The following is a 21,349-nucleotide window of genomic DNA, read 5'->3' on the forward strand; positions in this document are numbered from 1 at the left end:
AAGTTCTTTCTAAGAGACTTCAGATTAGAATATTTATGTATTATTATGTTACCACTAAAAACTAGATTATTGTATTACCACTTCAAACTAGCCTAAACTTAGATAAATTACTATTCCTAATGCAACTCTGATCATATCATCATTCCATTTTTCAGAAATCTTCCACTGATTCTGTCTATCAAGCAAATAACTTTCTAACAGTTTGGTAGCAAAGTCCTCCGTAATCTGGTTCCAACTCACCTTTCCCAGCATTTCTCCCATTATTTACTCTCTAACCCAGCCAAATGGACTACTTGTCAACCCCCAAGATTTTATGTGTGTGTGTGTGTGTGTGTGTGTATATATATATATATATATATATATATATATATATATATATATTCATTCCTGCCTCTTTCTACACTTGGAATCACCCAAATCTCCCAAGCCTTCCCTCCATCAGGTTAGATTCTACCCCATTTTTCAGGGCCCAATTCAAATGGTACCTTCTTCATGAAACTTTCACTGATTCCCCAACCAGCAGGAATCCTGAAATCATAGCACATTCTTTCTCTTTCCCTGAACGTTTGTGTTGGGGGAGGGGGAAAGGGGTCCGTTGGTAAGTAAAGGGGAGGTGGGGGGTGGGGGATTGTCAGGTATTAGGCTTGGAGTCAGAAAGACTTGAGTTCATATTTCCCCTCAGACACTGGATTAGTCCTTCTTTAACCTCTCTCAGCTCTGATTTCCTTATATGTAAAATGGAGACAATAATAGTATCTACCTCCCAAGGTTGTTGTGAGAATCAAAAATAATATACAGTGCTTTGCAAAGGATATAGTGCAACAAAGGATAACATAAAGTGCTTTGCAAATCTTAAAGCACTACATTAATATTATAGTCATCCTTTTCACTTCGAGGGGGTTAGGGGCACAGTCCCTGCAATATGGAAAATCCACATAAAATTTTTTGGTCTTCATAGTAGAGAAGCAGCCTGAGGTTTTTTTGTTTTTTTTTTCTTTTATGGGGTGTTTAAAGTACCTTATTGCAAAATTTGGGTTGAGATTATATAATAATATACATATATTTTGTGCAAACTTTTTTGTGTGGTCTCCTGGCCTTCACATAAGGCAAAACTCCCCCCAAAATCCCACTTAATGTCTTATGCCAACCCTTGATATGTCATAAGCTCAATGGGGAAAGTTGCAAAGTGGAAGGGATAACTATACAGCATATTACTGAAATTAACTTTTATAGGAAAAGTCACACTTAAAAGGCATCAAAGGACAAGCATAACTGGAAAGCAGGCCAGTCACACAGCAAGAGTGAAGGAATGTGAGCGGTTTACTGGTGCACTAACTAGTACATACAAAATATTAAGAGAACCAGGGGAAGGCCTACAGAGCACTGAACAGATAAATCCTCTATGAATGAATTATGGATATAAAAACAGTCAAGAAGTGCACAGTCTAATAATACATGGATAGAGTGTTATCTAACCCCCCAACTATGGATATGCTCCCACACAGGCTGCACCCTAGGCCCTCTTCTATTTTTTGGTGATTTTATCAACTCCTCATGGTTTTTTCTCACCTCTCTGATGATTCCCTGATCTATTTAATTAACCCTAGTCACGCTCTTGAGCTCCAGTTCTCTGTCACCTATAGAACAATCCAAACTGGATGCCCCATAGACATCACCATTCAACAAATCCAAAATGGTACTGTTATCTTTCTCCTGAAACCCCTGTCCATCATTTTACTAAGGCCCTTTCTATCATCCAGGTTCAAAACCTCAGATAAATATCCTCTACTCTCCACCCCACAATACATTTTCTAAATCTTATCAATTCTATCAATCTGTCTCAAATCTTTCTATTCACACATCACCACTCTTCCCTAGTTTAGGCCCTCAATCATGTTTTGGTTGGATCCTCCCCTCAAGTCTTCTTCTCATTTCAATCCAGCCTCCACACAAAAGCCAAAACAACTTTCTTAAAGCACAGGTCTGATCATGTCACTAACCTAATCAGTGTCATAGGCCTTTAAAACCAATATAGGGGCAACTAGGTGGCGCAGTGGATAATGTACCAGCCCTGGATTCAGGTGGACCTGAGTTCAAATCCAGCCTTAGACACTTGACACTTACTAGCGGTGTGACCCTGGGCAAGTCACTTAACCCTCATTGCCCCACACACAAAAAATTAAAAATAATAAAATAAAAATAAAAAATACATTGGTTTTAGTGGCAGCTAGGTGGTGCAGTGTATATAGAGCACCGGCCCTGGATTCAGGAGGACCCGAGTTCAAATCTGACCTCAAACACAAGACACTTACTGGCTGTGTGACCCTGGGCAAGTCACTTAACCCCAATTGCCTCACCCCCCAAAAAACCACAACCCCAATATAAATTTGTTTGTCCTTTTAAGCCCTTCACAACCATGTGCCAACCTGCTTTTCCAACCCTGCTATATATGATTGCCATTCCCATACTTTAGTCCAGCCAGAGACTGGCATTCTTGTTTTTTCCTCATATGTAATACTCCAATTCTAGTCTCCATACCTTTTTACTGGCTGCCTTTATGCCTGGAATGTACTCTCTGCTCATGCTCTGCCCCTTAGTGTCTATGATTTCCTTCAAATCTCAGCTCAAGCAAAGCACTACCATTCACATGAAGTCTTTCCCAATTTCCCCATCCTCTGGCACCCTGCATTACCTTGTTTTTAGTCAGTATATATTGATACAATTAAATGTTCTATCCCCAAACAGAATGTGCTGGAGGACAGAGACAATTTCCTTTTTTGTCTTTGTACCCCCCAGCACCTAGCAGGGTACCTAGCACATATTTGGCACTTAAATGCCAGCTGAATGACTGAGAGAGGGAGTATCAACACCACCAAAACCAGGGATTCATCACAGTATTATTCCCTTACACAATACAGAGTAACAAACCAGGCATTTTAACCAATGTTGAATGAATAATGGGACAGGGGAGATAGCCACTACCTCCTATACAACTAAGTCTGCTTTTTTTTTTCTTTTTTTTTTGGGGGGGGGGAGCAGGAGGGCATCCAACAAATTAAAAAGTCAGGTAAAAGCATATCTAAAGTATAGCAAAACTTTGAGAAATATGTACTCTATCCATGACCGTTTATTAATGTTACCTAACTGTGTCATTAGAGAGTCAGTATGATATAGCAGTAGAGAGAAAGTCAACCTTGAAACCAAGACAACCTACATCCAATCTCAGTTCAAATATATATAGAAGCTGTGTGACCTGGGGCGAGTCACTGTACTGCTCACGCTCTAAACAAATATAAGACTATAAATTACAAAGTGCCAACCTGCACTAGTAGAGGGATTTTCCTACACCAATGAAGTCAAAGGTCTAATTCCCTATGATATTAACTTTGCTTCATTTTTGTAACAGTAAAATGGAGATTTATAGTATCAGCTCCAAATGTACATTCTCAAATTTAACCAATCTAAGGAAAACACTGAATCATTACAAGACATCTTTTTGTTGTTGTTATTGTTGAATCATTTCAGACCTATCCAGCACTTCAAGACCCCATTTGGGGTTTTCTTGGCAAAAATACTAGAATGGTATGTAATTTCCTTCTCCAGTTCATTTTACAGATAAGGAAATAGAGGCAAATAGGGTTAAATCACTTGCCCAGGGTCACAGAACTAGCCAGTGTCTAAGGCCAGATTTGAAATCACATAGAAGACTTCCTGACTTCAGGCCTGGCACTATCTCCCCTGCACCACCTAGCTGCCCATGCTGACCCATCTTATCGCCACATAAAAAAATCCTTTCAACTTTCAGACTAGGCAAAAGAGCAACCAAATTTAAGCAGTTTAAGTCTTGCAAAAATAATAATATAAGGGCCCAAAGCCTTACTGTTTTTAGTTTATTAATCCTCATAATAATCTTTAGAAGTAGGCTTAGAGCCGAGATAATATGCCTTTAATGGACTGAGAGAAAAGGTGGAATAATTATCCATAGTTAAAATGTGGCTGAATTAAGAACTCAGAACCCTAGTCACAATTAAGGCAACATCTCAGTGCAATTTTTTAAAACCCTAAGAATCCAATAATAGTCATGTTGCTTAAATTGTTGTTCAGTGCTGTCCAACTCTTCATGATCTTGTGGAGCACAGCATACCAATACTGTCCATGGAGTTTTCTTGGCAAGGATATTGGCATGCTTTGCCATTTCCTTCTCCAGTACATTAAGACAAACAGAGATTAAATAACAGTTAGTGTCTGAAGCCATATTTGAACTCAGGTCTTCCTGTCTTCAAGCCGTGTTCTATCCACTGAGCCATCTAGCTGCCTTAAATAGGATGCCTCAAAAAGTGAAAAATAATTCCATGAACACATTTCTACTGGACACCTAACACCTATCACAAGTACTAGAAAAGCAAAAGCATATACAATATGGACATATATGTTTTCCTTCCTGAAAGTCAAAGAAAAATCCAGTGACAAAGCAGACCAGGCCTAGCCCTAAATATCCACCTCTATACCTGAGGCCTATGAACGTTTTTAAAAATCTATTTTTATAATGGTATTTCAAAATAATTCATTTCTTTTAAAACTTATTTCATGCATTTAAAAGCATTACTCTTAAGAGTACATAGGCTGCATCCACTGTGTCAAAGGGGTACAAAAAAAAGAGAGAAAAGGTTAAGAACCAAGCTCTACAGAAAACCTGCTTTTATTTCCTAACCAAAAAGTTTCCAAGGCAAGGATCATGGATTGAAGGGATAAACTTGTCTCTCCTTTACCCCGTAAAACAGGTTCAGAAGCTCTAATGTTCTATAGAGAAACAGACTTAGTCATCTACTCAGGCAAGTATTTCTACCATACTTTCCTAGGAACAACAGTAACAACTAAGCAGCACAGTATAGATTAAAAAACACCAGACTGATGGCTCTGAGGGTGTGTGATATCTTGGCCAAGGAGAAATCAGTTCTGACCTCAGCTGGACAAGATGTCTTTCAGTTCTAACATTTTCTGCTTCTCTAGGGTAGAAGGTTAAATAAACTTTTACTATATATATCACGGGGGAGGGGGATGGAGGAAAGGGGAAGAGAAAGAGAAAGATAAATTTAAAAGTACCTCCTGGGAGACTTCCAACCTAATAGAAGAGACAAACCATAACACAAAACAGAATGTAGTAAATTCCCTGAGATATAAGCAAAGAACTAAGGGAGTTCAGAGGAAGAAGAAATCACTTTCAGCTGAGAAGAAAAAGCATGGGAACGGCACTTGAGTTTGAAGAATAGGTAGGATTTCCCCTGGCAGAGATGTGACAGGGCATTCTAGGCAGAAGGATCAGCACAATGGTACACAGGTGCAAAAGTACAAGGCATATTCTGGGTACAATAAGTACTCCAGTTGGGCTGGAGCACAGGGAACAGGTAGGAAAGCAGTAAAAATAAGCTCAGAAAGGTGAGACAGGACCAAGGAATGGAGAGTGAAGCAGTATGATATTGTGTGAACACCAAGTTTCCGGTCTGAGGAATTGGAGTCAAACCCTGATTCTGCAATTTAGCACCTGCGTAATCTGAAGCACGTCCCTTAGCCTCTCTGGGTCTCAGTTTCTTCATCTGCAAATGAGGGGGTTGGACCAGATGCTCTCTAGTCTCTTCCAGTGCTCTCTATGATTCTATAATTCTATGGCACTGAACAGTATATAAATAAACCATCTAAGTTTACTAGGTTAGTACTCAAACAAGAGACATACATTACCAGGGCAATACCTGAAGATTTTCCAACTTCATAGGACCTGCCAGAATTTTTACTGCACTGACCAAACCTTCAAAGGCCCATGGTCACCTCCTCCATGCTAAGATGAAGCAGAGTATATTCTTCTTTAAATAATAAAATCATTCTGATACAACTGAATTACACTCCATACATATTGCATGGGGGGGGGGGGCGGGGGGAAGTAATTGTTTTAAAATAGAACATTTAGAAAACACAGAAAATTCAAATATTTTGACTTAAAATTTTGTTCTTATCTTGCACTTTTTTATATTGAAGTTTTCAGCAACTGAGTGATCCTTTTTTTAAAAAAACCTATAATTAGTATTTTCATCTCATTTTTTCTCCAGAAAAGGCAATTTGGCTAGGAATTTTGTTTTATAGATTGGTCAACAAGACCAAAAGGATACCTAGCCTTGTCAGTTCTCAGAGAACAGGTGCTTTGTTAACAGGCCCTTTAGTAGAATGAGCTGCCTCAAGGAAGTCGTGGGTTCCCTCTAGAGGACTGCAGGCAAAGAATGGATAACCACTTCTCCAGGGTGCTATAGAAGGGATTCTTGTTATCCAAGGAAAAGCCTGGACAAAGACAGTCTCTAAGGAGCTTCCCAACTCTCTGACCTTAATACTTTATCTGGTAATGGAGAGGTAATGTTGGGGGGGGGGGGGGACACCCAGATAAGTATCACTATAAACAATGGGGTTTTATGAAGATTATTAACCTGGCATCAGATTATTAAATGAAATTAGGAGTGGGGAGAGAGGTGGGAGAAGTTGGATGAGTACAGTAGCCCAGACCAGAAGAAATAAATATGGAATATAGCATATACTTATGTATTTGGTTGATTTCGCTGAAATACTTTTCTTCTTTCCTTAATAGCTTCCTGTCGCCTCCTTTATTCAAGGACCTCCATATTGGGGTGTGCTCTAGTTGTAAAACCTAATCTCACATTCCCTATGATTCAATGCTCCCGCACCATTGTGATCCCAAACACAACAGTACTCTACTGCCTCTCCAAGCCTTTGCTTATGCTATCTTCCTATTCCTGGAATGTCTCCTTTAAATTGAAGTCCTACCAAATACACTTTGTTTTACACTTTTAAAAATGTACTTATCATGAAATACTATCTACTCCAGTTACCTGTATTTGCATCTGTCCCTCCTACTACACTATAAAGCTTCACAAGTATAAGAATTCTTCAGGGGGCAGCTAGGTGGCACAGTGGATAAAGCACCGGCCCTGGATTCAGGAGGACCTGAGTTCAAATCTGGTCTCAGACACTTGACACTTACTAGCTGTGTGACCCTGGGCAAGTCACTTAGCCCTCATTGCCCTGCAAAAAAAACAAAAACAAAAAAAAAGAATTCTTCAAAATTTTGTATCTCTCCAACAGAATATTATACATACAGCAGGAACTTAATCGTCAAATAAATGACAATGAAAAAATGAGTAAATAGTAAGCATTCAGATTGCTTGGTCTAAAGCTTCACAGAGGTGGGGATGTACAAAAGCAGAAAAAAGACAGAGTGGAAAAACAACCTACCAAAACCAGAAGGTTCTTATAAGTGAAATGCAGGCAGTCTTTTTCTATAACCCCACACAGGCATTTCTAAAAATAACCACTTATACAAAATAGAGCAGCAAAGACCAAAGGGCTTATGTAGAAAATGGAGTTAGGATAGGAGCACAACACTCAAACTCAGTCCCAAGGGAAGCCAATGCAGCTACTGGGCCAAAAGGAACCCCTACCTTGGGATCCAGGTCACTAACAACCTACAAGGCAGGCACATTCCCTTAAAGGGATACAGGTGGGATCCTCTAAGAGAAGACCTTTGGCACAGTCTGTTTCATGAGGTGTCCCATAAGATTTCACACACACACACACACACACACACTCTCTCTCTCTCTCTCTCTCTCTCTCTCTCTCTCTCTCTCTCTCTCATATATTTTGAGCGAGGCAGGATGCCCCAACCATCTCCAGCAGGCTTTTTCCTCAGGATATCAGGGGTCAAAGAAAGCAGGTCATCTGATGTATGTTCTTGGGAGGGAAGAGGCAAGTTGGGAGGTGGGGTTCCCCTGTCTTCCCTTCCTTCTATGTATGCCTGCATCTCCAGGCCCTCACTTCCATCCAGAAGGTCACCTGCCCTGATGCATGCCCAGTCATTTCCTCAATGATGAAATGGAACATAAACACAAATTCTATATTTGCTCCAACTGTTACCTAGTATAACAACTGCCATGAAACAAATACAGGTTTTCAAAACAAGCATTATAGCAGAAGTGATTACAGAAAAGAAGCATAAGAAAAGTCTGAAAGAGAGATTTTTGAGCCAAAATATAAAGATTCTTAAATGCTTGGCCAAAGAGCCTGGAATTTATCCAACAGGAAGCCAGTGAAGGTTTTTAAACAAAGCAGTAAACATCAAAGTACTCTTTTAGTAAATAAAAATGTGCATGATGTATTGGAAAAGGAGAGACTGAAGGCACAATAACTAGCCCAGTTAGGTGACTAGAGTAGTCTTAAGTATGAAGTGATATGGGCCAAATACCAAATAAAGCATGGCTAAATGATATGGTACAATGGTGTTAAATTCAAATAGAAAATGGGAGGTGTTGGAGGTGTCACTAAACCATACATAAAGATCCCTAGGGGTCACATATTGACTTAGTTTTTTATTTGATTCTGTTTAATATTTCCAAATTACATTTTAATCTGGCTTCTGCCTCATACGGAAATGTTGTGGGCAGCTGGGTTTGAAACTCATCTCTACCACTTATTACTTAAATGACCTTGGACAAGTCCTCTCCGAACTTTCCCCATATGTAAAACGAGGAGGGGGTTGGAAAAGATCAGTTGTGAGTTCCCTTTCAGAAACTCTAGATTTGTGCTCCTATGAAATCCTGTTGATATATACTAGCTCTATGTTCACTTAACCCCTAAGTCCATTTCCTCATCTCTGAAATGGAAATGATAATGTTTAGTATATACAGCAGTGGCTGCTTCTAGGAACTAGAGTTATCATCATGTCCTAAGCTTTATATGGCCAAGATACCTACATCCAGTCAAACAGGTTTTTAACATTAAAAACATTTGAGGCAGCTAGGTGATTGGATGGAAAGAGCACTGACCCTGGAGTCAGGAGGATCTGAGTCCAAATATGGCCTCAGACACTTACTTGCTGTGTGCCCCTGGATAAGTCACCTAACCCCAACTGACTAAATTTTTTTTTTTTACTTTGGGTACCTTAGGGGTTATTTCTAAGTCATAAGTATTATTTAATACAGGGAAGTTTAGGACTATCATGACCCCAAACCATTAAAACCAAATTCTTTAAACTTTTATCTTATCCAATTTTGCTTGCTTATCTTGAAAGATTTTAGAAATTCTCTATATAGGGGAAAAGGTCCTTAAAATTCTTTACCAAATTTCAAGATCTCATTGAAAACCTCACTTAGTCTTCTCCTAATGTACCCTATCAATTAATAACCAGAAATATTTCCATTTCAGACGTCATAGTAATGTTAAAAATGATCACTGATATCCTTTTCTCAACATAAAAGAGGGAAGAAAAGTTCAAAAAATATAAATTCAAAAGGTCAAGAAGTTAGCATTTCATACACTAAGGCCCAAATTTTGGCACTTTCAAACAAACTCCATTACTTCATGGTATTAGGAACTAGAGATAACACAGAATAACAAAATCCATATATGTAATCCAAAACTTCATTTTAATGACCAGTTTCAACAAACTCCCTAAGAAACTTTCCTTTAAGTAAAAGAGCTAACACCAACAAGCTGCAACAGTAAATAGCTCACCTTTTCCTTCACACCCTCTGGTGGAAGTGCTAATGAATAGGCAAAAATCCATATAACATGTATCAACAGGAAGAACTCAGATAACCAACACTAAATAACTTTTGGTTGAGGGCAGGCCATATCATCTGCCAAATTATACTGTTTATATCTAAGGCAACTTAACAAGATCGAACCATAAAGTGCTCTTTTCAAAAGGTAAAGGTAACTGAGAAATGTGATACCACTTAGCCAACTTCTCCAAGAACAATCAGAATTTTTAATACTGAAAATTCAGAAATCAGATGTCCAAAAGTAACAGTTTTCAGTAACATTTAGATAAAACTGTGCTGAATTAATTTCAACTTGCCCTTTTCTCAAATTTGGGCAGAAACTTTATAATTGCAACGAAACTAATTTGAAGTAAAAAAGAAAGAGGCAGACAGGAAAAGAGAATAAACAAAAGCAAATACTTCTTAATCTTAAGGCCTGTCTCCAAATGTGACAAGTTTAAACTGCTGGAAATTTGCTAAAAATCTTGGAAAAACAAGACACATACGAAGGCCAAAATATCTAAGTTCAGTATCTTCAGTTATAATCTTCATATATTTGTCTTCACACTGACTTAAGTTCTTTATTTTAATCTGTGAGAACAAGCCAAGGTCTGTTCACTATCTCATAGGTCATTAATGCCCAGTGAGAGCTCAGGTTTCCTTAAATCCTGCTCTTTAAATTTTCCCTTGTCTTTTCCCAAAGGGACAGGAAATAAGCTTTCAAAGAGAAAAGCTCAGAAACATGGTTACTTCAGCTTCTTTTAGGGGAAGAGTGTTTGTGGGTATTTTTTTTTAATTAAAATCACTCAGATGGTTTGGTTCCTAGCTAACCATGTGTAAATTTATCTCAAGGACTTTTTTTCTCCCTCCATAATTCCATATTCCTGTCCACAAGTGGCACCCAGTACATCATTATTTAGGTCCATGGTGGTCTTCAAAGGTTGCAGACCTCTGTTGTGAGAGGTGAATATTCTCTTTCTACCAATTTCAACATTACACTCATTTGGATAACAACTTATGACATGGTTCACCTTAGTTTTGGTAGCTAGTATTGTTCATTAAATGTGATCAGGGACATAGTGATGGAAGAGTATGGTTTTACATGGACTAGAGCAGATTACATCAATGCTGTTGTTGCTGTTAAGCAGTTACAGAAACTTACAGAACAATTTATTATGCTACAGTCACTAACTTAAATATTTTCTTAACTAATAAAGTAGATTGTGATGTCTTAAAAAGAAATGCAAGTAGCTGTTAAAATGGTACTTGGCAGAAATGAAAAATTCTCCAAGCTTTGTACACTTTACACTAAAAGGCTTGAGGCATTTTTCATCCTAATAATATATACAGTATTCCTAAACCTGAATGGAACATTCCAGTATGAAAATTTGCTTTCATGGATTATAAATCACTAACCAATTGTATTATCTGAAAAAGTAAGAGAAGAAAAAGAAGGCAACAAAGGCACTTGAGATTCTGAAAAATAACCCAACACTAACATAGAAAGGATATTTCCTATGACACTAAGATCAAATGTTTAGATTTGATTTAATCTCTTACCAAAGACTGGTCAGGAGATAGTTTGATCAACCAACAAGCTTTTATTATGTGCCAAGGACAAAAACGAAATGGTCCAGTCTAAGACAACATGCACAAAATACAAAGTAGATACAATGTAATGTAGAGGGAATAGAAATCAGGATAAGCTTGCTATAGAAAGTGGTATTTGAGTTTGGCTTCAAAGGAAGCGATGGTCTGGAACTCTTATTCACCTAGAGAGCATTCCCAGTATGGGGCACAGACTGAGGAAAGGCATGGAGACAGGAGTGAAATGTCCTAAACAAGGAAGATTAAGTAAGCCAGTTTGGCTGGGCCATACAGTGTTTGGAGTAGAGTAGTAAGTGATAAAAGTAGGCTCAAACTAAATTCTGAATGGCTTTAAAGTCAAAACAGTTTGCCAAATGACATGGTAAGAGCTGTGGCTTTAGGAATAATCAAACTGGCAACTATGTGAAGAATAGAATATAAGTAGAGGCAAGAGACTGGAAACAAGGAAAACTATTATAGAGCTATTGCAGTAATTCAAGTGAGAAGTAATAAGATCTGAAAATAAGTGGTGGATCGATGTACACATATGTATGTATGTATGTTTGTGGAAATAGGAAAGATATTGTGAGGACAGAATCAACAACGAGGCTACAACAGGTGAAGGAGAAGGTAGTAAAGTTAGGAACAGAGGAAGGTTTGGAGGAAGAGAAAATGAGAATGAATTCAAACAGAACTCGAGTTGGAAGACATGTTGGACCCAACATGCCTACAGGACATACAGTTGGAGGACATCCAACCAATGGTATAAGACTCAAGTTCAGTCTGTTTCCCTACTTTAGACAAATAGTCTCCACTCAGATTCACAAGGACTCTAACAGAATTAAAACAAATGAACTCTTCCAAACTCTAAAAAAATGGATAAATTGATGGTACTTTTAAAAAATTACAATTTGGAAGGTTTACACAATATACCATTAAACACAAATTTATATCTGATCTTACAACGAGAATTTTCAGTTATTTTTTCAGCATAAGAAATTAATCCCTTCATGACTGTGCCCAACAATATTCAAACCTAAGAACCTTTGAAAAAAGCATCACTAACTGTATTTGAAAAGCATATTTACATCCTCTATTATTTTGTATCACACTTAAGAAACACGTTTAGAGTTGATGTTGTTTAATCTTTATGTTACAAAAAAACTACCCCCCCATGTCAAATTCAGTAAAATCCCAGAGAAAAGCATGAGGATGACAAGATAAACAGTGTAGTATAACAGATGAGGTAAGATGAAGGAGAAAACAGCAGTGCTTAGTTAGACAAGAGAGGAAAAAAGGAATTCAGCACAATTTTCTTTCTCTCTCTTCAAGTTCACAAAATGACAACTAAAGAAATTGGATGTTTCTCATTTTTTAATTGAAGTCAAACCATGTCATGACAGGACTATGACAAGTCACCCAATGAGTTATTAGAAGGTCAAATTCACAAGTTAGGCATAGACAGAAGTGAGACCAAATTCAAGACAACATAGGTCCTAATGCTAAAATGGACTTTGATGATGATCTAGTCCAAGCACCATCATTTTTTTTAAAACAGTAAAATTAAGGTCCAGAAAAGTTACGTGACTTGCCCAAGGTCACAACACAGAAAACAAATAGCAGAACCTGTATTTGAACTTGACTTCTCTGACTCCAAATGAAGTGCTCTTTCCTACATGAAAAGAACACAGGTCCTTAATATTTTCGAACAAGGTCAAGACCATTTCTTAAAAAAAAAAAAACAACCTATCAAATAAACAGCTTGTTTACATAGATTTATGTAGGTCAGCTCAAAAAGTTTCTTTTCCAAACACCAGTCCAGAGCTTGGCAGGTAATTCATTTTAAAAACTGTCAGCAAATCAACCAAGTTTTCCCCCATTTTTTCTTTGATTGATTATCCTCATATACCTATTAGAGATGAATATTTAGTACTTAAGCACATAAAATGAGGTTGTGCATGTCAGCACTTCACTGAACAGATGCCATCATAACAGAACTAGAATATCCGCATGTAGATAGCATTAAAACACTCCCTTCTCCCCCCAAAAAGTTGAGTGAAATTACTTTCAAAAACTTAAAAATAAATTTATTTATTCTACAATAAAGCTACGTTCTAGATTCACTGGGAGATATAAAGAAGAATAAGACAGGTTCTTGCCCTTAGAAGCTTACAATCTGGTAGCAGGAGATAAGACACACAAATAAATAATGAAGTAGAGGAAGATAACTGCTAAAGAGAAGTGCAACGTGCTAGCTCAGAGAACTAGTTTACTAACGCATTAAAATGCTATGACTATGGATTATTATTTCATTTTCATAAGGTGTAATTTTTTTTTAATTCCCAAGATGAGCTTTTATACCTTGTCTTATTTTTAGAAATACACATCACACTGCACATCACATGACATGATGTAACTGCTAGCAAAATGGCCCAAACCATTGAAAATTATCAATGATTACAAGGGAAGGATCCTGTACATTGTGACTAAACTAAAACTCAGTACATTCCACATTCACTTTAATAAAGAATTTTTCTGGCCACAGAGTATTTGAATTTTGCACAGAATGTTCAACAGAATAGAAAATGTAGGCAATAACATATAGAAAGAGTAGGAAGCTACATTGTAACTTACAAAATGGGGGTTTCTCCAATTTTATGGGGAAACTGACAGGAAGAAAAAAAACTTTTTGAAGATGCTCTGGGAAGAAATTGTCTCCATTAAAGAATATGCAAAGCAACTACTATGGTTCACTACATGTTTAAAGTTTAATGCAGTGCTTCCAAAAAGTGTTCATTTTGCTGCGAAGAAATCATGTAGGCCGACATAGTTACCTGAAGACATCAGAAAATTTCTAAATGTGTTAAACTTATTAGAAAAAGGAACTGAATATCCTAAAAACGAAGAAGAAAACCATGTACACCCTTTTAAGCCTTTGGAAAAAGGAAATGAAAAGATCTGAAAAAGTGGGAGGAAAAAGGAAGCTACACATAAATCTGTATAAAGACTAAGCTTATTACTATTTACTACTACTTTCTGTACAACTATTTTGTGATTAAATCCATTAACAAAATCTGTAAATCTATAACGCCGGTTATGCTAAAGTAAAGATTATCTAATTTTATTCTTTTCTTTTTTTAAACAAAATTTGTCATTTGCTTTTTCCACCGGGAAGAGGGAAATTCTATTTGGTTAACAATGAAAAGATGTAACACTCCCCTCATTTAAAAAAAAAAAACAAACCATGATTGCCAGCCACGTGACAATGGAGTGAGACGGTAACACCAGGATTGTGAATGGGAAGGGTGGAGGGGGGGAGTAAGGGAGATTTCTCTTTTGGAACTTTCGGCCCGCGGGGTGCCGATCTGCAGATCCCCGGAGGTTCCGAATACAACCCCCTCGGCCACTAAGGTTCAGAACCGTAAAGTGCTTGCTTATAAATAGACCAAGGGAAAAAATTCTCCCGCGATCTTTAGGAGAAAGAGGGGGGAAAAACTGGGGGGGGGGGGGGTGCAATTTAAAGTGGCGCCATCATGTCACCCCTTCTAAGGCAATCAATAAGCAAGGTAACTTAAAAGTCACACAAGGCTCGGATATTGGAAAACAAAAATATTTTTACGTAAAAGAGTCAAGGGAAAATATAGGTGGTTTGCCTTAAATGATTTAAACAATCTTACATTCGTTCATCCTTTGGAAAACTATCGTGGAGCAAACGCTGTAAACTGGAAAATACCCCCCCCCCGAAAAAAACTGAGGTTCCAACTCAGTATAAACAAATAAAACGCCTTCCCGCTTAGCTTAGTCTTGAAAAAAAAATCACTCGAAAACATGTCCGGCAGGAGACGGCTAGCTCTGAACACGTTAGCAACTGAGGGCAACAAAAATATGAGAATGACTGAAACAATTATTTCTCCAGAGTTGTGCTACAAATCGTGAAACGCGCAAGATGGATGTTTGAGGCAGAAAAAGACCATTTGCAGTCAAGAGAAGTTCAAGGCAAAAGCCAGAGTTTTGTGCATGGGTTTTTAATAGAATAAATCATGTCCTTAAGCCCGTATTTTTTAAATAAAACGCCAAGGAAAAACTGGCAAACGAGGTGGCAGCTGGTGGGGAAGGGCCCCCCCCACCCCCCCCCCCGCCCTGGCGGGCGCCTCCCAGCCTCAGGATCCGGCGAGGAGAACCCCGGGGAGGCCATTTAAAGTTACGGGTTTTTTCCCTTCCTCCTTTGGCTTTCTAGTTACAACTAACAAAGAGGGAGAAAAGGGAGCCAGAGGGGGAGAGAAGGAGAAAGGGCAGCAGGGAGGAGGAGAGGAGCAGGAGCAGCAGCAGCACCTACCACGTGATGGAGGAGCGTAGCCCGGGCGGATTCAGCCCCACAAAATGGGCGCAGTTTGCAAACAACCCCGCTCGCCTCGCCAGGGAGGGTCGGAAGAACCGTGGCGGCGGCCGAGAGCGGGAGCGCGAGACGGCCCCGGCTCCGGCCCGGGCCCCCCCTGCAGCCCCCGCTCTCCTCTGCCGCCGCCCGGAGCCGCCCTGACTTTCCCCGCTGGGGGAGGGGAAGGCAGCAGAGGAGGGAACGGCCGCTTTCTCTTGTCTTTCTCGGGCCCTTCTCCTGCCTTCGTCCGCTTCTGCAGGGGCCTGGGCACGGCTGGAAGCCGCAACCCGAGCTGAAGGGCGGGCGGGGGGAGAAGAAAAAGCTGCCCCCCCCGCCCCGCACAAACAAGCGCCGCCGTCTGCAGCCGGAGTCCGCTGCCCCGGCCGCCACCCTCCGAACACCTTTTCCCCGGCCGGGGGGAGCGCGCTCCGGCCCGCCCCCGGCTCAGCTGCAACGGGGCGAACAGGGTTCGCTGCGTAGCTCTCCTCTCCCGCCGGCTCGACGAGCGGTGGCGGTGGCGGTGGCGGAGCTGAGAAAATGGCGGCTGAGCTCCTTCTTTTCCCTCCCCCCCTTTAATCTGAAGCGGAGGGAGAATAGAGCGAGCGAGCGAGCGGGCGAGCGCCGGCGACACAGGGAAGGGGGACAGCGCCTCCACCGGCTGCGGCTGCAAAGGGACGCTAGGCCCCGGCCCGCCGCCAGGGAGCGCTCTCCCACGCCGCCCCGCCCCCGCAGGGCGGCAGGAGGCGCGGCCGCCACCAACGAGGCTGCTCCGGCTGCAGCTATTGCATAGTAGACTACTGCGGCGACGGCGGCGGTAGTGGCTGCGGTGGCGACTGTGGCGGCGGCGGCAGCGGGACCCAGTTGTTTCCCGGGACGTGAGGAGACAGCACGCGGCACTGCGGCAGCGGGGGCCGAACCTTTCTTCCGAGCGTGCATGAAACTAGACGGGGGAGGGGTTCGTCTGGCGCATATCTTCCCTTGCACCGAGTTTATTAGCATGACAGTTTAAGGGACAGAACGGGTTTGTGGAAGTAAAGAGCGGCGAAGCCAAAGGGAAAGGGAACTTGCTTGCCCAGATATACTGATCAGCTGAAGGTTACCTGCGCCATCGTCATTTATGGCTAAAAAAAATGTATAAACCGGATGCCATCAGAGAAGTGACTGAGTCCTGCCAGTCAGCTCCCTGCGAGAAACCTTCACAAGCTGCGGTTCGGCTGCTAGACGCCAGAGCTGCTTTCCGCAGCCACTCAGGGAGGGGGAGGGGAGAGGAAGAGGGAGGAGAAAAGTACGCCACCGTTACTGCGCAAGCGTCGACCAAGCCCTAAGCTTGACCCAGCTTGGAAACAGAGGCCTAGATGTGAAAAGCGGAAGTGACGTCCAAAACATCGCAAGGATCTTAGGGAAATGTAGTTTTCATCCCACCACAAGGAGAGCGTCACAGCTTTGGCAATTCAGGCAAAGGACATTGCATAATAAACTTTTTATAATTTCTGCTGCGACCAATAGTTATGTAATAAAAGCATAAAAAGAAGATCCACAGAAAAATCTAAATCTCGAATGTCTGAATTGAACTTCCCATTTTCCAGCCAGATAGGGATCAAATAGGTGGCATCTGGCCACTTTTAAATGAGTAATGTGCCTATTCTATCAAACATAAAAGAAACCTGTTAAATTATGTCATTAACTTATGAAGACTGTCTGCTATTGTATGGGCAAGTGGTGATCTGTAGGGGTGGTAAAAAAAAATACCCACATATTAAATCACAAGTCTTCTCAAGTCCTAGGTTAAGTCATTCCTTGTTTTAAAACAAGGCAAAGAGACTCACCATGTAGATAGACAATACCTTTTAAAATTTTACTATGATGATCCCACCAAAATGCACTATCAGATAAAGTTAAGATTCATTAAGACATCAATATGAACAGGTATCAACACTGTTTCTGTCATTTTTAAAAGATCAAATTACTAAATTATTACTCAAAACAAATTAAATGTATGCTTGACTATAAAAGAATAGGTAACAGACACTGCCTAACCTTTTTGTGGTTCACCAGAATCAATTTCCTGCTGTTACTCATTTCAAAGTTGAAAAATACTTTTGCCATAGCTACAGAAAAGTTCTGCTATCCACCCACAGAAACCTACACTGTTAACTCCCCAGGAATGCAAGCAGCACTTCATGGTTCACTGAGCTTTTCACACAACACCTACACTTTGGACAGATCTACATGCATCTCTTAGAAACCACATTCTCAACTGTATGACTTATAGAAAAACTTATTAACTTGAATACCTGAGAAAAAACACAGATGGACATATACAAATATGCATTTGAAAAAATAACAATTCTGTATCTTTCCTGTTTATAATACCATGAATAGGAGGAAAGGGTTAAAAAAGTATATAATGAGTAACTGCCAGAATGGCCTAATTGTGTTTTTGAAAAAACAGCACTTCAGTACCATCAGATGGCGCTTTAGGGCTCTAAAATTAGATACTGAAATCTCAATTAGCAGGAGAAAGAGAAAATGCCAAATAAGGCGAACCTTTCAGAGTACACTTAAATATTATGTTCAAAGACGTTCACACACTCCACAAAAGAATAAATCTTGCTACTGATCCAACTCTTAAAAATTAAGCTACCAAAAAACTAAGTCATAATATGGACTGGAGAATAAAATGATAACTGGGGAGGGAGGAGTACAGGAGAGAGTTATTTTAAAACTACAGCACAAAAAATAAATCAAATTAAAAAAAACACTATAGTACATCTGGACAAAGTAGTGGTGTTAAACTTTTTTCTTTTGAGGATCTGCAGAGATTAGGGATACTCAAGCTGGTCACCTGGCTCCACAAAGAGCATGACTTTAAATACTCCCATTCCAAATAAGCAGACTACAATGTCCAAAAGTAAATAATGGGAGTGGCAGCCATTAAACGAGAGGGCATAAAGCACCCTAACTCTTATTCATGTAGAGGGAGGAAAAACTGAAATCATATTCCAAGGAAGACAATACATTGTAGAAACATTTTTTATTTTGATGAACAATTCCTACTCCCATATAACAACTCTCTTGTCTTCAGCAGACTGACACCATCCCTGCCCCACCAAATATCTTTCCTATCTAATATTCTAAACTGATTCCTTACCTATCCTGTTTCAAACATTACCAAATCTCTCCCAACCTTACAAAACTTTCATTAGACCCTACAATATATACCATCAAGCTAATGTCCTTCAGCACTCTTCCATCCCTCAATCAAATTCCTACTGACAACCCAATTATCCAAAATGTTATGTCTTCTTTGCATTTTGGTGACATTTCCCTCTCCTGGTTCTTATGTCTGAACTGTGGATGTTCCCCACTTTGTCCTGTGACCTTTTCTTTTCTCTTTTACTCTCTACCCATGATTTAATCATCTTCCCTACAGAGATGATTTCACAATTCGATCTATCCAACTCCAGTCTCTCTCCTGAGTTCCAGTCCCACATCACCAATTGCTTACTGGATATTTCAAACTAGACCACAAATTGGACGTGTCCAAAACAGAATCAAATATCTTTTTCCAAAACTCCATCCCTCTTCCAAACTTCCCACTTTTTGCTGAAGTAATCCTCAACTTCTCACTCTTCTTCTTCACTCCATATATCCTTTCAGTTGCCATATCTTGCAATATCTTCATCCACAAAAAGCATTCATATCTCACCTCTTCTCTCTACTTACAGTCACCAAATGGTGAGAAAGGTATGAGTTCTAGTTTACCTTAGGTTATGTGGCACTGGGACAGGACAGATTGGAAGACTCAGGAGCATTAATTAATAATTAAATAACGATTAATGAGTGTGTGCTAGGTACTTACATACACACTCTCTCATACACACACTAATAGATAAAAAACTCTATAGGGTGTCCATCCAAATGCATGTTCATCTGCTTGATCGTTCCTATGTTGATGAACAGGCCAAACTCTTCCAGGAGGCTCTGCATTGTACTAAGGGTTGATGCAATCAGCACAATGTTATTTGCAAAGAACATCTAGAGAACTTCACTATCCACAGGAAATCCTTCTTCAACCTAGATCCCCATCACAGAGGTGAATACTTTTAGCAGGCATAGATCTCTGCTATCAGGTCCACCTGGTATTTCTTATTAGAGGATCATTTAAAGATCACTTATTTCTGCTATTATACCTTCCAAAAGGTCATTGATAATACTGAGGGAGATACTTTGTTGTTAAAAGGTATGTAAAGCTACAGACTTATTCTACAAAATAAAAAAAATTCATAATTGACAAATAATAAGGACAATGGGATCTTAAACTGCAACTTTAAGTTAATTGTGAAATGTCAAAGCTATGTATGGTTTATTATTACTTGGTATAAAGCTGACTTGTTCCCTATAACTTGTGTACAGATGACTGTCATGAAGACTTTGTATAGGTGGAAGAGCAGGCATCTAAGTTGGCAGTTTTTTCAGACTAATAAGGTCTGAGATTTGTTAAAATGCCTTTGATATCTTCTAGTCCTCTAGATACCTTTTATATCAATACCTAAATGCATTCAGAACTGTCTCTTTCAGTGTCTCCTCATCCTTGTTTTCTATAGTTATGTATTTTTACCTTCTCAAACATATCTGAAATTGGGATATAGGGGCCTAAGTGTAATAGTTCCACTGTTTTTGATAGAGAAAACAATGTGCTGTAAGGATTATAATCTTTTTCATTTTTCTTCTCCTTATAATCCTCCTTCCATTTTCATCCTTGAATGCCCTTGGGATGCTTTTGCTTAGCTCAATCTCTTGCCAAACCTACTTTAAACTGGTTTTGCCCTCCACTGCTTCTACCTTCTAAGATAATACTTCTCATAATCATCTATCATCCTACTATGCAAAATTTTTAAGTTAGCTTATATTTTAATCCAGTGTTACCTTTGGCAGCTATCTATTTTCATTTGGTATTAAGATGTATATTTATTGCCTATGGCACTAGATTCTAGGCTGTTTTGGTCTCCTGGTTAAACTGGATAAAATTATTATAGTTTGTGGTTATTTCATTTCTATTGTTCATTTCCTATTTTTATCTTTAAATTACTCATTTAAATAGTTCAAGGTTATTTCAATTACCTATAGTATTTTCTCATTTTCTTCCCTTTTAAAAATAATTCTGATCTTAGTTCTGATGAGTCTGAATTTAAGTCTGACTGTTCACAAACAGTTAATTCAAGGACAATTCCCACAATAAAAAAATCTTTCCCTAAGTGATAAATATATTTTATTTTTTATGGAAACCCATGAAACAAGGATTTACATAATCTATCATAAAACATGTAGATACATTACTAAGACTGAGAACAAGTAAGAAATCTTTATTATAATAAAAAAAAATCATCCTAATTGGAAAAAAAAGACTTCTTAGTGATAATATTCCAAGTACCTTAATACTAGTAAATTGAAAGTCACTGAGGTTGACAAAGAAAAATTCAAAAAGTAAATTCATCCACTAGCTTCTAAAATGGCATTTTATTTCTTTATACTTTATTCCTCCCAGGGTTGTTATAAGAATAAAATGATAGTATTTGTAAAACGCTTAGAACAATGTCTGGACACATAGTAGGCATTTAATAAATGTTTACTTCCTTCTTTATTCATTTTTACCAATCATAACTAAATCCTCCACTAAAGTCCTCATCTGATGCCTCATCATAGAACAGAGACCCAAATGGAAAGGCATTGATTCAAAAAACCCAATCAAGTCAAACACCCAGCTAATCTACACTAAGTGAATTAACAT

The 21,349-nt window shown here is 39.2% G+C and overlaps 1 protein-coding gene across 6 annotated transcripts in view; it reads right to left on the minus strand.

Moving 5' to 3' along the window:
- KANSL1 (KAT8 regulatory NSL complex subunit 1) overlaps positions 1–21,349 on the minus strand; it is a 198,126-nt gene that overhangs the window by 155,548 nt on the left and 21,229 nt on the right. Inside the window, exon 1 of one of the 6 annotated variants that reach the window (XM_044002621.1) lies at positions 15,520–16,142. The exons of the other annotated variants lie outside the window; for them this stretch is intronic. The gene's annotated coding sequence lies outside the window, so the exon portion shown is untranslated. Of the gene's footprint in view, positions 1–15,519; positions 16,143–21,349 lie in introns of those variants that run through there. 6 annotated transcript variants of the gene reach the window in all.

Source organism: Dromiciops gliroides, chromosome 4 (genome assembly GCF_019393635.1).
Source record: "Dromiciops gliroides isolate mDroGli1 chromosome 4, mDroGli1.pri, whole genome shotgun sequence".
Classification (NCBI taxonomy): Eukaryota; Metazoa; Chordata; class Mammalia; order Microbiotheria; family Microbiotheriidae; genus Dromiciops; species Dromiciops gliroides.